We start from the raw sequence: 18423 nt of genomic DNA on the forward strand, positions 1-18423 counted from the left end.
AGAATAGTTTCCAATTATATTGTTGTTGTATGCTACAGGTTCATTTTCTCCTTCCAATTCTATTACTATGTATTTTTTATGCCTTTCTTGCTCAACCTTTATTTGATTTGGTTTACCAATGTAAGGGAGCCACATATGCGACTAGTTGGTTGAAAAATATCCATGAAGCTTTTCAGACCAATCTTTGCTAAGAATTAAGCCATAAAATTCTGGAATGTCTACAACTAAAATATCAATAACTTGACATATCTTTGGATTAGATGACAGCCATGGTAACCTAATTTAGTTCGCCGATCACTTCAACCTGCGACCAGTCTAGCTAAGCTATGCGTACTGTAGATTTTTGATGTTGAACGTTCAACTTTGCACATATTGATTTAGGTGAGATATTAGATGAAGCTCCTGAATCAACTAAACAATTATGAAAATTTTTGTTGAAAACTTCATAACTAAGAAGAAATGGGGGAATATTAGATCTTGACCTTCCTCTAATTAGAGCGATATTGTTTGGATCAACTTTAATAGTCATATTAGTTGGAGGTCTTCCCATCTCATAAGAAGCTTGTGAGATTACAGTGGTAGGTAGAGGTGCAACAGGTATTGAGTGTAACTCTTTCAAAAGTAGCTTTTGTTGATGTTTTAACTTGCTCAATTCATAAAAAAGTAATGTTAGCCCTAGTCTTCTTCATGTCTTCTATGATATTATACTCCATCTCATCAAAAACAATTAATGTTTTAGATGGAGTTGGTGAATCTGTTTGAACTGGGCTTGTTTGAGTCACTTTGGGTGACATTTTCTTACCTGCAAATTTATCCTTAGACATTGAGCTTGCACTCTTTAGCTTAGGAGTAGGTTGAGGAGGATCGAGTTGATTTCTACTTCTAGTATTGACTGGTGATGCCTCTTGTTCCTCTTCATCTGGGAGGATGAAATCCCACATTCCTTGTACTTCTACAACTTCTTCTTCATCAATAGGCTCCTCGTTGGAAATTTCCTCTTCTTCTTCTTCTGATTTAGCATTTGTGAAAGCATTGGGAGGCTTTGAATCAGTTGAAGGATTTCTTCTATAAGGCTTGTAAGGCTTTCTAGAAGAGGTCCCTACTACTTGTTTCTTAATGTCAACCGTTTTGTTAGACATGGTTTTCAAAACTTTCTACAATCTTTCTAACTCAAATGAGTCTTTGGATTGTTTTTTCTTTGGATCTTCTTTAAAAGTAACCTTCCTAGATTTTCGTTCATCAATGGAATTTTTCTTTTCTAAGGCTATGATACGTTTCTCTACCGCTATTGTTTCCTTCATATTGTTAGCTAAAGTTGTTTTGTTAGCTCTATCAATGAAGATTGTTATGTTTGATGGTAGAGCAGATATATACCATTCACTTCGAACTTCTTTTCTAGGCTCGGAGGTAGCAGGAATTTTGTTCAAAAGTTTATTGAAACGTGAGTTAAAATCTTCGATAGGTTCCCTTGATTCAGCCCTAAGGTTAGATAGGTCATTGATCAGTGTCGCAGTAGACCTGTCATCACCGAACTTAGTCAAGAATTGTTTTGGAAAATATCCCAACTAGTGATAGATCTGGATGGTAATGAGAAATATCATGATCCGGCTGCTCCTTACAAAGTGTAAGGAAAGAGCCAGATGACAGCGTCTTCATTAGTAACCCCATTGAGATTTATAGATAACATAAAGTTTTTTATGTGTTCTTTTGCTAGCATGCCCACTTTACGATTAAACTTAGGCAGCCATTTTTTAGGATGGGCCGGTATTTGACTCAAGGGCACAAGCATTAAGACTGCCCGTAGGTTATTCCATGGAGTTTGGGTCATCATTGAACTACTAACAGAGGAAAGCACAGAAGATGATCCTTGCAGTTGGGAAGATGAGGATATTACTGTTCCAGATAATTGAGAAGCAGATGTTGAAGTTCCATTGGTCTGGTGGACAATAATTTGAAGTGTAGGGTTGGAGGGTTGACTTCGCGATGGAGAGGTTGAGATGGATGATGATGATGAAAGAGTCTCGCTATCAGACCCTTTAGGTGATTTCCTTGCTCTTTTCCTTATCAGTAGAGGTAATTCAACTGGTTCGATACCAAACTTTTCACTCTGCAACATGGTAAGGGGATGAGAAGGGTTATATTACAAAGTCACACTACCTTGAGAATTTTCAGATTTTTGGGGTGATATAGAAAATCACTGAAGTTTATGGATCAAAGATTCAACTTCAGGAGTTTCAATAGTAGATTTCTCTGAAATGTTCAGGTTTGTGGCAGTGGCTATTGTTCTATCGACTTCTCGCTCAAGATTTAAAGATTCTAAATGCGATGGAGAAGTCGGGGGAGATGGTGAGGGTGATTTACTCTCAGAATGGTATTTAGATTTAGATTTACTTACCATTCACAGTTCGAGGCCCTCCTTCTAGCGCCAAATATGTTGAAGCCCCGAAAATCAGGGCTACAACAAGGGGGATACCCACCTGTTCCAGACCTTGGTTAGCAGCTCTTTTTTCATTTTGCTATAATGGGTCCAACTAGGTATATGGGACCAGTTTCCCAATTTATGTTTTTGTGTGTTGAGAATTGATATTTCCTTCCTAGTAATTTCTAAGTAAAATGTTTTTATTCTAAATCTAATAACAACATGCAATAGTATTCTAATGAACAAAAATATGTAATTCTAAAACTAGCCCGGGATTTAATCTTTTAGTTATGAAATCTAAAATAATTTCTAATGGCAAATGGTAATAAAGACCATTCAATTGCTATGAGAAAAGAATTAAATAAAGATAAATCATTTCGTATAAAAAGTTAGATGAAACAATTGTGAAAAAGATATTGCATAATAAGTCACTCATATTGGTGGGCCCCAATATTGTAGCAATAATGCTACAACTCTTGGAGCTTCCTATCTCTAATTTTATCAACCCGGTAGTTCGTAACAAACTTGGAAGCGACGGTGCTGTATGCACAAGTACTAGCTCTTGCCGCAGCTGTCACTTGGTCAGCTGGCACAAGTCCGCTAGGGGCTCAAGCCAACTTCTATGAGCTCTTAGAAGAATCTTTTTAATTGATGTATGAAAGCTAACTCGAAGGAAGCTAATCTAATTGCAAAAAGAAACTGAAAGCCAAAAAGAAATACAAACCCTAGCAAACCCTAATTCTACCAACTAGTCCTACTGATGCAAAAATGAGAATGCAAACTACGAGAAGAGATGCCATTACTTCTAGGAAGGTAAAATTCATGTGTCTAAGTTATCACTATCTGAAGAAAACATCTTTTTGTATTTTTGCTTAAGTTGTTGAAATTATCATGCATGTGCTTCTAACTAGTTTTCCACTGTGCAGGGATGGATCAAGGGATGAAATGCTTTGCGAAAGGTTGGGATGGTATAGAGATGGTCTAAGGGATCCCTAACATTCTTCCTGAGAGTTTCACAAAGTCTGGATGCCATGCAACCGTGTTCATGAACTTCTACAGGAAGTCTGCAGGGGTTTCTACAGGATGTTCTGGGATTTCTACAGGATGTTCTGTAATGCAATTTCGGAGCATGGGTGAGTGAGGTAAGGTGCATGAATGGATAGGGAGGTAGGGTAGGGGCCTGAAATGACCCAAGGACTGATGGATAGAGTTGATGAGAGGGTGTGGAGGTCTATCTTGCATCAAAGAAGGTTTAGGAAATGGAAAAGCAAGAAGGTAGGGTTACATGGCAAAAGAGCAGATGGGAGATGAAGAAACAGACTTAGTGATGGAGGAGCTGATCTGGACGAGGCTCAGATGAACGAGGAGGTGATGAAGGTGCCCTGCATAGTGTTACCAACTGAACCAACAAAGACATGCAAGAAAACAAGAATGGACAGCAGCTTTATTTGCAAGGAAACCATGTACAACACGTGAGCAAGAACAGTCCAAAAGATCTGAATGCATGACTAAATCCTACCACTCTATTCCAACCATAAATAGCTACTTTAACCATCAAAAGAAATCTAAATAACAAAGAAAGATCTAAAGAGCAGATTTCATTTTAAGAACGTAGCAAACACATAAAGATAAACAAGGGAGGTACTGAGCGCTTGAGATGGGCCCAACCCCAAGAGCTACAGCCTCCCAAGAGAGATTTAGAGCTGGTGCAAAGCTGGATTCATCTTTATTAATCAAGAATGAAGAGTTACATCAAAACTGTCCACAAGGAGAACTTGAAAATGAGCTGACAGCAAAACTAATCTATTGCCTAAAAATCGAATTACAAAATGACTACAACAAGACTATGAAATGACTAACTATCAGCTGCAGGATGACTAACCACTAGCTCCCCAAAATGACTAACTGAAATGAGGCCCTCAGCCCTCTTATTTATACAATTTGAGGACCCAACAGTCCTCCTACAATTTAGGGACTCGGCTGCCCAAGACTTGGAGTTGACAGCAGTCCTACTTGACTTGCTTGGCTGCCCTTGTGCTGATTGATTCGGTGGCCCTTGAACCCCGAGCTGATGGTGGAGAATTCGAGGTAAGGTCCCATAAATGAAGGGGACACCTTCCTACAAATCCTCTAGCTTGTTCTCCCACGAATTTGGCTGCCAAGTGCTCATTAAGACCTTCAATTTTGTCTCCAAGTTGACCAAAAAGGCTACACAAAGCACCCATTAGACTTGTTGGCATAATGACTAACCAAATTCACTCTATTAACACAAAAATAATCAAAAACATGCAATAAACCAATGAGAATGGTGGATTAAGTCAAATTAGGAGGTTGAATGAGCCCAAATAATTGTACATTTTTGGGGCTCATCATCACCCCCCTACTGAAATTGTTGCTCATCCTCTGAGCAACCAATCTCTCTCCTCGTCTTTGATGGCCCTGGTGGCTTCTTTGGCTAACATCTCGGCTGATTTCTCCTTTGGCTTTCCTCTTTTCAAACTTCCTGTAGAAAGTCCTATAGCTACGTTTTCTGGCTTCCTGTAGAAACAGACAGCACCACTGTATCTTGCTTGGCTGTGGGCGATTTTCCTTTTAGCTGGGTTGTGGCAGCCTTCATCTTCTCCCCCTTTCTGCTCTTCTTCCTCACTGTTAAAAGGACTGATATCTTTGGCTAAAACTCTTCATTCATTTTTTTCAACAGTTCAGTTCACCATTTATTCCAACACATATCATGACAACATGTTCTTGTATCCTTTCATCACTGTCATGAAACCATGCTTCTTTGCTTTGGTTCTTCCCACTGCCTGCTGCTTTTCCTATTTTATGAGCTGTCCCATATCTATGTTTGAAAGAATAATCTTTGTCATCTATGGAGGTATATGATACAAAATATTTGCGTCATCTGACCCTTTTGGAAAATATATTCCTGCTTTATTCATGGGTTATTTCTCGTAAGAGTATAATTACTAGAAAAACTCAGCAGAAATTAATTACTTTCTTCCTGGTCATCTAGCAAAACTTTGACAACAAAATTGGCAGTCAATTGTTTCATTTATGGCTCTGCATGTGTCTCAAGGAAAATAAGAACTTCATGTCAACAATTTTAGTTATAGACACTGCTGAATTCATTTCTGTTATCAACATTCTACTGCTCTGTTTTGAATTCATGATCATATTGCAGAGATGGCATCTTTCCTCAACAATTAATTCTCCCCATGTTCCATATTGGTCTAGGATAAATTCAAATTATTTTGAAGAAAATCTCATGCAACTCTTAAGAGATGAAAGAACCTACCAAAGGTATTCTTACTCTTTGATTTCCATATTGTTCAATGAAGCAGGGGGCTTTCTCCAAGAGGGATAAACTTTCATCAATCTCCTTCAATGCAAGCCTATCTATAACTAAGAACTCACTGGTCATTTTTCCCTCTACTGTTTCGGATAACTTTGAATGGTATGAATCACTTCAAAATATATAGTTCTGTCCCATAATCAGTTCCTTGGTGAAGACTCACCAATGAAGAAGCAGAGCATTTCAAGTCAGAAAATAATGTTCTATCTGGAAAAACTTCATAATCTCGAGCTCTTTTCCTTGCTTTCATTCAAGTGCTTCTTGTGCTCAAGTCTTCGCGCTCTATCCCTGTTTAGTCTGTCCAAACTCTGCCACGGAGAAGCAATCCATTTGTCCCTGAGCTGTAGTTGTTTTGCAACAACCTTGACTTCAGCTAAACAATACGCTTTCTTCAAGCTTCAAACTGGATGAAGAAAAACTTGGGCTTCTCTGCTCTGGAAGACTCTGCTGCACTTTCCTGTAGAAGACCCCACTCATTTCCTGTAGAATGTGATTCTGCCTTTGAGTGAGCCCGATGCACGAGTGAAATTCGAGAACGGGTAGGAAACTCGCGGAGGACGATAGGTTAAGCTGATTGTGGAAGCAGAGGATGTATACTTCGGCTAAGAACATTGCAGGTGCAAATGAATCAGCGGGTGGTGAGAGTCAGCCGAGCCTGTTTTTCAATTACAACGTGATTCGTGGTGAGGAAGTGAAGTGGCTAGGCATACGTGGCCACATGCAGACTGTAGTGCCATCATGAACTTCATGTTCTCTTCTGGATCAGTTGCACTAGAGTTCAAACGGCCAACACTTCCTGTTTTTTTTTAATTTTCATGTGAGTCACCTGTCCACATGCACTGCGTGACTGCCGGCTGAGTGCTAGAGAAGACAATCGGTTGAGCCTTGCTAATCCATTGCTTAATCCCATCATTCCATTAATTCATGCAGTTTTTAAATTAAATTTATGCAATAGAAGATTGAGGTTCAGCCACATACCTCGAAGTTGAACGGCTGCTTGTGAAGCTTTTTCTGCTGCATGCTCTGATTTTGCTGCTGCATGCTTGGATCCTTTGATTGAATGAGGGCTTGGCTGATGATTTTTGATTGCTTTTCCTTGTGTAAGTGTCCTCTGGCCGGATCTGAGCTGCATGCAATTGCTTTCACGTTCAGATCTGCACCTTCAAGCTGCTGCTGCTGCATGGTCACAAAATCAGAACTTGTTTTCGCCATTGCTCTCAAACGGTAAACCGGATTGATCTGAAACTTGGTGAGCATGTTCCTATCATCATTATGCATCTCCCATAGCAAAATCGTGATCAATGGATGCACGGATTTCGAGAAAAATGGAAAATGGCTGAAGATTTCAGAGCTCGGTTTCTCAGAAACCGTGCATCAGAATCGGCTGAAACTGCTTGGGTAGGTTACCATCACACACATGCATATCCCCATGAAACAGGTTTTGAAACAGATGCACGGATATCGAGAAAATGCAAAAATGGCTGATGGTGATGGAGGCTAATTTCTTGGAAACCGTGCACCGGAATTGCATGAAACTGCTCAGGCATGTTTTCATCAACCTTGTACAATTCCCCATAAAATAGTTTGTCAAATGGATGCATGGTTTTCAAGTTATGGCAAAAACAAATTTTGTTCTAGGTATTTTTGCTTCAAGGCCTTTTACAAGTGTTTGCATGGAAGGAAAAACTGAGCTTGGGCTGTGATGCAGGTATGGAGATGATGGAGGAGGAGTTAGAAGATTGCATGAGGACTTCTGAACCCTTGAGGAAGCTACCATGTTCACCAAACCACTTTTTGAAATCCATGTCTAGTTTCCCACAATTTCTACAGGAAGTTCCTGTAGAAGCACAATGAGGTGGAAAAAATGATGGAGAAAGGCAAGGGATGGCCACATAAGTGCTTGCAGGCCTAATCAACAGATTCCCACCATCAAATTCCATTTTAGACTTGAATTTGGTTCGTCCAAAGGTTCTACAGGATGTTTCCTGTAGAAATACAGAGCTTCCTGTAGAAGGCACAAGAAAAATTCCTTTAACCTTGATTTGAGTGCTCCTCCTGTCATGAAACGTCCTTCTTGCAACCTGCAATTAGCCAATGGAATTAGTTTTATTTTTCTTTTTCTTTTTTCTTCTTTTTTTTTTTGAAAAACAACTAGGGCGCCTCATGGAGGTTTTCACCCTAATTGCCTGCCTTGGGCACCTCCAAGGGAGGTTTTCACCCAAAGATCTTATTCTCTTTTCTCTTTTTTTCCCAACCCATTGACCGCCTCATGGAGGTTTTCAATCAATGAGCCAATATAAGGCGCCTCCGAGGAGGTTTTCACCTTAGATTTCTATTTTCCTCTTTTTTTCATTTTTTTTTCTTTTTTCTCTTTTTTTTTTCTTTTTCTTTTTTTCTACCCTACCCTACTTGAAAAAAACAAAATCATTTTCAAGTATAAGAATACTTCCAATGGAGCCATGTGCACATCAAGATTAGAGACAAAATGATGTGAAGGCTCGGAATGCATGCTTTGACAACTATCCAAATTTCAGAGACAAAATGATCTGACTTTGAAAGTACAAAACATAGCTGAGGAAGAGAGTACTGCTGCAACTTAGTGACTGTCTGGAACCATGTCTCAATATAGCTTTGATATCCTTGGTCCTTTTTCTGATCTGGATCATTCTTCATGTCACCTTCTATCATGACCTTCTCATCTTCCTTCTTCTGCTGATCTTTCTCTTGAATACATGGAAGATTTGATGGTAACCATGAGGAAGCTTCCTCAATCTCTGATTCTGATCTCTTCTCTTCATCAAGTGCAGCCCATGGTTCTTTGATCTTTTCTTTTGAATCTTCTTCTACTGGATGTGGTCCTTCAATGCTTGCAATATAGTCTCTCTTTTGCAATACTCTTCCTGAGCTTTGGTGAACATCTTGGAGCTCAAGAGGAGTTGTTTGGACATGTTGTGCCTCAGCTTTGCAATTGGGTTGAGCTACTCCATTGTATGGCTTTGGAAATGGTACGGGTAGTTGAGTGGAGGTGTGGAATTGAGATGGAGATGGATGGCATTGTGGTTGGGTAGGCATTTGGGGTTGCCTTGGTGGAGGAGGAGGCGATGGTTGTGGATGAGCAGGTGGTGGAGGAAAATGAGTAGGATGAGAGTTGTACTGGGGCCTCCACTCCTGATAAGGTGCATTCCACTGAGGCTGTGGCTGAGCATAAGAGTGAAACAAATGAGCAGCTGGTTGGGCATAGTATGGATCTGTGAAGGAACAAGGAGGAGGTGTGAACTAGGAAGGATGAGCAGGGGGACCCCAAGAAGGAATGAAAGTGGCTTGATAGGGGTCATAATAGGTCTCGGATGTCCCTTGCAGTTCCTGCTGGTAAGATCTAGGTCCATGCGGCCAACTTTGGTTCATGTAATAGAGTGATTCAGTGGCTCCCTTGGCTCTCTGATATGCAGCTTTGAATCTGGGTAAGGAAGGGCACTGATCTGTAGGATGGTATTCTTCACAGACAAAACACACTTCTATGGAGTACAATGGACATTCGTTCCTAGGATTCTTTCTAGTGCACCTAGGAAAAAAAATGGCCAAAGCCCTCTTGGCTTCTTCTTGCTTCTTTTGGATCCGCAAGGTATCCAGTTGCATGGCAAGAAACTGCCTCATATCACTCTTGAAATCTTTGATCTGATTTTCAAATTCATCTTTGGACAAGATGTTGCTCCCAACATTTCTACTTGTAGCCATTTGCTCCAGAGGAATGTTTTCTTCTTCTTCTCCCCTAGAGGTTCTTTAAGTATGCCTTGATGTCCACCCAGGGGTTCTTTAATCACAGCCATCGAAGAAGAGAGAACGTTGGCTGTGTGAAGCAGTGGGGGTGTTGTGCAATCATTTTTCTAACTTATCTCTACTCCTACAAGACATGAAATGAAATCTTTTTGGTTGATTTTTTTTTTTTTTTTTCTACTTCTACATGCAAAACTGAAATAGATTGAACTGCAACTAACTATCTTGCTAAAATGAAAATGCGGAATTGAAATGAAAGCAGGAAAGGACTAATCTATTTTGCTCAAATGAAATTGCAGGAATGAAATGCTAGGCTACGCTTGCGGAATTGAAATGCTAGTCTACGCTTGCAGAATTGAAATTGCGGAATTGAAATGCTAATCTACGCTTGCGGAATTGAAATTGCAGAATTGAAATGCTAATCTATGAAAGCGAGAAATGCTAATCTACTTTTTCATAAACGAAATTGCATAATGGAAATGAAATAAACTACTTAGCAGAAGATTGTAGTGGAAAATAGAAGAAAAGCGACAATCACCAATACTCTGACGCGTCCCCGGCAACGGCGCCAAAAAGATGGTGGGCCCCAGTATTGTAGCAATAATGCTACAACTCCTGGAGCTTCCTATCTCTAATTTTATCAACCCGGTAGTTCGTAACAAACTTGGAAGCGACGGTGCTGTATGCACAACTACTAGCTCTTGCCGCAACTGTCACTTGGTCAGCTGGCACAAGTCCGCTAGGGGCTCAAGCCAACTTCTATGAGCTCTTAGAAGAAGCTTTTTAATTGATGGATGAAAGCTAACTCGAAGGAAGCTAATCTAATTTCAAAAAGAAACTGAAAGACAAAAAGAAATACAAACCCTAGCAAACCCTAATTCTACCAACTAGTCCTACTGATGCAAAAATGAGAATGCAAACTACGAGAAGAGATGCCATTACTTCTAGGAAGGTAAAATGCATGTGCCTAAGTTATCACTATCTGAAGAAAACATCTTTTTGTACTTTTGCTTAAGTTGTTGGAATTATCATGCATGTGCTTCTAACTAGTTTTCCACTATGCAGGGATGGATCAAGGGATGAAATGCTTTGGGAAAGGTTGGGATGGTACAAAGAGGGTCTAAGGGATCCCTAACATTCTTCCTGAGAGTTTCACAAAGTCTGGATGCCATGCAACCGTGTTCATGAACTTCTACAGGAAGTCTGCAGGGGTTTCTACAGGATGTTCTGGGATTTCTACAGGATGTTCTGTAATGCAATTTCGGAGCATGGGTGAGTGAGGTAAGGTGCATGAATGGATAGGGAGGTAGGGTAGGGGCCTGAAATGACCCAAGGACTGATGGATAGAGTTGATGAGAGGGTGTGGAGGTCTAGCTTGCATCAAAGAAGGTTTAGGCAATGGAAAAGCAAGAAGGTAGGGTTACGTGGCAAAAGAGCAGACGGGAGATGAAGAAACAGACTTGGTGATGGAGGAGCTGATCTGGACGAGGCTCAGATGAACGAGGAGGTGATGAAGTTGCCCTGCATAGTGTTACCAACTGAACCAACAAAGACATGCAAGAAAACAAAGATCTAGTTATGTTACCCTAATATGATCTAGCTAACAGTAGCAAGAATGGGCAGTAGCTTTATTTGCAAGGAAACCATGTACAACACGTGAGCAAGAACAGTCCAAAAGATCTGAATGCATGACTAAATCCTACCACTCTATTCCAACCATAAATAGCTACTTTAACCATCAAAAGAAATCTAAATAACAAAGAAAGATCTAAAGAGCAGATTTCATTTTAAGAACGCAGCAAACACATAAAGATAAACAAGGGAGGTACTGAGCGCTTGAGATGGGCCCAACCACAAGAGCTACAGCCTCCCAAGAGAGATTTAGAGCTGGTGCAAAGCTGGATTCATCTTTATTAATCAAGAATGAAGAGTTACATCAAAACTGTCCACAAGGAGAACTTGAAAATGAGCTGACAGCAAAACTAATCTATTGCCTAAAAATCGAATTACAAAATGACTACAACAAGATTATGAAATGACTAACTATCAGCTACATGATGACTAACCACTAGCTCCCCAAAATGACTAACTGAAATGAGGCCCTCAGCCCTCTTATTTATACAATTTGAGGACCCAACAGTCCTCCTACAATTTAAGGACTCGGTTGCCCAAGACTTGGAGTTGATAGCAGTCCTACTTGACTTGCTTGGCTGCCCTTGTGATGATTGATTTGGTGGCCCTTGAACTCCGAGCTGATGGTGGAGAATTCGAGGTAAGGGCCCATAAATTAAGGGGACACCTTCCTACAAATCCTCTAGCTTGTTCTCCCACGAATTTGGCTGCCAAGTGCTCATTATGACCTTCAATTTTGTCTCCAAGTTGACCAAAAAGGCTACACAAAGCACCCATTAGACTTGTTGGCATAATGACTAACCAAATTCACTCTATTAACATAAAAATAATAAAAAATATGCAATAAACCAATGAGAATGGTGGATTAAGTCAAATTAGGAGGTTGAATGAGCCCAAATAATTGTACATTTTTGGGGCTCATATATATTAAGCATAAATAAATGGCTATCACCGTACAGAAGTTCCAAATGATAACTCAAGCATTCAAGCATTCATACATAAATAACTGAACATGAATATCACCTTAACACATATGCAGAAATTGTTAAGAGATAAAAGTACCATTTATAACGAGTTCTACTCATGAGCTCCAGCAATAATGATTCATCTCTTCTTAATTCAACATCTACTAAGAGTACAAAAGTGCAATTTCAGTAGCATATATTAAACACAGATGTCAATAAATCTTGTTCCATTCATTCATCAAAACCTCCTTGGAGGGTGCAGAAGTGCATGTTCTGAGGACAAGTTTTTGACAAATTTCAGGATCCTTCTCTAAATGCATGAGAAGGGTTCAAATACTACTAGCTAAATCTAAAAATAGTTTATTACAAAAATATAGGAGGCAGTTTAAATGATCGTTCTCATTTCAGGAAAAAATAAAGCAAACCTAAACTAAAACTGAATCTAAAACTAAATTTGGCAATTAACTAGCTATGTATCTGTTCCTTGTAGTTGCAAGCATCTAGAATTGGCTTGAGGAGAGGTTGTTGGCCAACCTCCGACTTTAGTTGTCCTGCAAAAATGGAATCGGCAAGTGCTGGCACCATCTTCTCGACAGATTTAGTGATACATTTGAGAGTCATGCACTGACTGTTTGGTTTAACCAAGTATTGCCAGTGAGAATCCCAATTTAACTTGGTTAACCTTTTGATGGACTCTGCCCTTTCTTGAGCCTTTTGTATCTAGTTTGTTTGTAGATGCTACACATTTGGTAGAAATTTACGTACCACTTGAAGATATCCTTGATAAATACCACTGGTTTTTATAGCTTGGGTTTTTCCATTTGCCTTTAGCACTCTTTTCCTACAATTTTCTAGGCTTATATGCGACTGAGTGATTAGAGGGTTTCCTTCTCCAGAGGTTTTTCCTGGATAGGCGCTAATCGCACATCAGAAACTGCCTCTGTTTCTTGATCCAGGCTTCCCTGGTGCTATTTTTCGCCTCTTGCACACTTTTTGTTAGAGGATGTAGACAGTAAATTTTGTGGAAAGAATGACTCCATGAGTTCTTAGCTCCAAGTCTAAAACTATCAGTCTGTTATCTCAACACTATCCAGTACCCATTTGACCATGTCTGTGTATGGAAGAATCCTGGGCCTCGTCGCTATTCGGTGCAAGAACGAGCATGCTAGTTTTGTAATTGACGCCTCAGACGACCCATGTGAGTCTGCAATGGCTATAATTTCCATTACTCTGGGATTTTCTTCCTCGAGCAGACTGTTCATGTCTTCCCAAGTAGTAACGCTAGCATCTCTGTTACAGGTGGCGTCTGTGTATAAGGGCATCATTTCTTTATCTTCAGAACTCGAAACTTTTCCCTTCTTTCCCATAATATTTTAAACATTGCTATGTATACCTCTCTGGTTTTTGCTCCTGAAATTTATAAATGAGGAAAGAGTAATGATAAGAAAAAGGTGACGAGAATGCTTTAAATGCCGAAATCATATAAAATATATCACCCTATGTGGAATGGCCCTTCGATCACATCAAAACCATATTTCATTAATGGTTACCAACAAACTCATTAAATTAACATTAATTACTTGGCATCGGTTTATGGAAAAGCCTTTTCGAGTGATGAGCCCTGCAGATCTGCGATAAGGCGATTTTGAAATTTTCTTCGCAATATCACAGATCATAATATCGCAGATCGCGATATCGCAGATCGCAATATCGCTGATCCATTGCATGTGACAATCATTTATTACCATATGTTTTCTGCGCAATGCGATTTGTTAGAAGTGCCATCGCATATCGGTGGTTTGAGGTATTTCACCTTAAGTGATATTTGAAGCATATGAAAATTGCGATGTGATGAATTTCTTTAGTATGTGATCTCGCATTGTGATTTCGCGATCTTAGGATTCTGTTTATAGGAAAGCATCTATTACATTTTTGCGATGCGACAGTTTTTATTGACAAAATGGTTTTGTTTGAACTTATCATAAAACTTAAGTCTTTTTAGATTTTTCGGGTATTCCCCTAAGTTTATGATAGTAAGATTTATTCAAAAAGGGAATACAAGTCCTAATTTATTTTTTTTATTTTTTTGGATAAGGGTCCCCACTTATTTAGTATTAGTGAGAAAACTAAATAAGAAGGGGGGTTGTTTCTGCCCACAACAGGATCTTATAGTATTTTGATTAGAAAATGAATGGATAATTATTGTATGACCTAACAGATGATAATTCAACTACTATGAGAGGTCATTAGACTTTCTTTACAAAAATCAAATAAGTATGAGGTCCCTATGTTCATATGTGTATTGATGACTTGTACATTACATGTTCTTGATATGTTTAACAAAAAGTCTGTTATGGCTAGCCCTTGTTAGGTCAATTTCTTGTCTAATATTTGTATTGAAGGATTTTTACTTCTATCATTCATGGTTCTGGAAAGTGTCATTAAGTTCTGGGTAGAATTTTGGATCCTAGCGTGAAAAAGTGGCTTAAATCTCACAGTCGCATGCACAAAACTAGGTGAAAAAATTGAAGTCACTCCCTTGTAGGCATCATGCGTTTGACTGGAGGGTTTCGGTTCAAATCAGGTAGTTTTGTACCATCGTACATGAGATCGCACTGAAAAAAGAGGTTTAATTCAGGGTATGGGCACCTATAAGGGTGGTTTAGCTTTTGGGGGTCCTATAACCCCTAATATGGAAGTCATTAAGGTTTTTGGTTTATCATTCCACATCCTTAAGTCGATCTAGGAAGTTGAATGTATCATAGTAAATCTTTGTCACATGTGTACCCCAGTAGGCCAGTAACTTGGGTAAATGTGGGAGGAGTGAGTTACAGGGTGTCATAGATATACCTTCTCTTAGGGTCAAATAAATTATACCCCTTGGGAAAAAACATACCTAAGGCACTGCTATGCAAATAGATGATGAGGAACAAGACATAACCCATAGTTTTGTTTGTACAAAAGGAAGGATGATAGAGGAAAAGTATATTTAGGTTGAGATACCACATCCTTTGATAAAGGAGAAAGAGGATAAATTGGCCCAGTTGACAGCCTCGTATGAGGAAGAAGGCAAGAAACTGATCCAAGACAATGTTGTGCAAATAGAGGATGTTGACTCAAACATTGCCCATAGTTCTGCTTATAGAGAAGGAACGATGATAGACAAAAATTATGTTCAGGTTGAGATACCACATCCTTTTATAGAGGAAAATGAGGACAAATTGGCCTAGTTTATAGCATTAAAAGAGGAAGAGTGCAAGAAACTAACCCAAGACATTGTTGTACAAATTAAGGATGAGGAACTAGACATTGCCCACAGTCTTGCTTGTACTGTAGGAAGGATGGTAAAGGAAAAGTTTGTTTAGGTGGAGATACTAGATCCTTTGATAAAAGAAAAAGAGGATATATTGGACCACTTGATAGCCTCGTATGAGGAAGAAGTAATACCCTTGTGAGAGCACCAAAAGATAATCCATGACCTTAGGGAGAGATGGACAAAATATTTTGAGACTCACAAAATTTGTCGGAAAGAAGAGAGAAAGCAATTAAAAATAGAAAAAAAGAAGGTGGGCAGGTTGGAGATTGAGAGGATACAACTCAGATTGTTAATGGAATATAGACATAGTTCCAGGGCTTATTCAAACAATTACAACATGTACTTGCAAGAAAATTTCATGATGTTTCAGAGGAATGTTATCATGACCGGTAAACCTTTTGATATTACTTCCCCAATTACATTTTCAAAAGCGCACAATGATTGTACAAATGAAGAAAATGACTTACTCTGTGAGTTTTACCAATGCAATATTCAATTGTTTAATAAAAATTTATGGAATCCTGACCCTTATGTAAGGAATATCTAGTTGAGAACTTTTATATCTTATTTTAGAAATCGGGCCAATTGGCTATCATCTATTGAACTTAATAATAAAAGAAATTCAATAGAAATCTATGGGTTAGAGGAGAATTTTAAATCCCTCTATAGGTGATACAAGAGCACCAATATTAGGTTGATTACTTAAAGGATGCAGAGTTTATGGCCAAGAATAGGAAGCAAGCCATTTCATATTACAGAGTGCAAATTGAAACATTGCAAACCGTAGTAGAAAAAGGATGTAAATCAAGATGGGATAAGTCTCAAAAATAAACCAAAGATAGATATCCCTTTAACCATAAGAATTTAATGATAGCCTTAACAAGGGTTCATAAATATATTTCTTGCATCACAGAATGTGGGAATAAATGGAATGGTATTAATTTTCATTTTCCAATAATTTGGCTTCCAAGAGGGCAATATAAAAATTCATATAACCTAAGAAAAAATAGAGAGTCTACATACTAGAATGAAATTTAGGAAAAAGAAGGGTATCTTCATGCTGTTGAAGCAGGGTAGAGTGATTATAGTTTCTGAAATCTTCACGAATTCCCCCCTTCTGCCCATAGCTCAGATTTAGACTGGTCGATGTGTTGTTGTTGACATTCACGAGCTCATTGGTGTTGATATTCACTGAATCACCATTACCAATAATCGTTCCCACTGTTACAGTAACTCCTAGTTAGAAGACACATGATAAAATTTGTTGTTGTAATTTCCATTATTCTCTAGTAATATATCATCATTATCAAATATTAGCTACCAAATACTGGTAAATTCATGTTTTATATGTTTTCATTTTTGCTGTTATTCAGTTAAATTTTGTTGCTACAAATTTTGTTACATTTTCATTGATTTGATTTAAATTTAGACATCGAATTCATGATTAGACACTAATACATGCAACCGTAAAGCAAGTATAGAACAACCCTATGGAATTTATCTTCCATAACATACTAAAAAATCAATGTATTGAAAGACTAAATGCAAATTCATGGAGTTATCCATTTACTAACCTTAATTGACAATTGGGAAAACTTTCCCAAATCAACAAACATAGCCTCAACACCTATCAAGCATACATGAAAAACAAAAATTAATCAGCTAAGTTGCTGTGTATTTTCACCCCACTTGACCTCAATATTCATAATCACAAAAGAGACAAAAGGACCACAAGAACACTTTTTAAGGTCAATTGAAATATGGACACAAACCTATGATACAAAGGACTATGCCACCAAGTGAAACACAACCTTCTATGTTTGTCTTGTTGATGAAACTATACATATAGTAGGGAAAAATAATGCTTGGAACACTTTTTGATTCCAATGTATATTAATGTAAATACCATCACCATTGATAAAAATGAGCCAAGATATCGCAACAGGTGCAAAAAAAAAACAACCCTATGTACCATAATGTTTTGATGCAAATAGCCCCACCAACAGTGCTATAAGGAAAAATATAGGCAAAATAAGGAAAAATATAGACAAAATATTGTAAAATATAGGAAATTTATAGGCAATCCAAATATTATGTTGCCATTATGACTAATATGTTTTCCTTGATGGAAACCTAATTGATAAAGATTTCAACATTATGGTAGCATGATGTTTATATAGGTTGGTATAGATGTGACAATGAGAATGGACAAAGGAATATCAATTTAGAGACAAAAGGATGATAAAGTTTAGGAAAGTATACGTGAGTCCAGTGAAGAAAATCAGCGTACATATGCAGATATGATGAAGATAATTCACATACAGTTTCTGCACCATGGTATTATGATTACCAAGAGTCTTAATCATGGTATTGGCCCATAGTAATGAGCGTGACAATGGATATTTGATCCCGTCAAGGAATACAATCAACATTACTAAGGGATTTTCCTAAGGTATTGACTAAGACCTAATACTATATAAGGAGATGGAGATCAATTGTTAGGCTATGCATATGATGAATTATTTATAAACGACTTGATCTGAAATAGATTTTCACCAGGGAACATGGAGAGGGATAATATCTGTTAGATCTAAAATGAATACATATTGGATAATCTGCTTATGGCTGGATAGAACTGTGATGATGGTATTATGATGTGTTTCTATAACAGTTTGTATGCTGAGATTTATATTTTACAAATGTTGTGTTTATAAGAACAGATTTCAGAGATAATCACATAAAAATTCATTTGTCGACATGTTTCGAACCAGCAAGTGTGGTTCATTGTATGACTCAGTGACTACATATTTGTACGTTGGTTTTACATTGAGAAGTCATGTACATACATGGATCTACCTCTGGGTAGTTACTTGTATATTCTACAAAAAATTTAGAATCTGTACACAGGTGTCAAGTAAGAAAAGAGCGTATATACACAGAAGTGATTTATAAGAGTCATGTACAT

This window comes from Pinus tabuliformis, chromosome 1_2 (genome assembly GCF_031772625.1).
Source record: "Pinus tabuliformis cultivar Carrire ecotype Pingquan chromosome 1_2, CPIR1, whole genome shotgun sequence".
Taxonomy (NCBI): Eukaryota; Viridiplantae; Streptophyta; class Pinopsida; order Pinales; family Pinaceae; genus Pinus; species Pinus tabuliformis.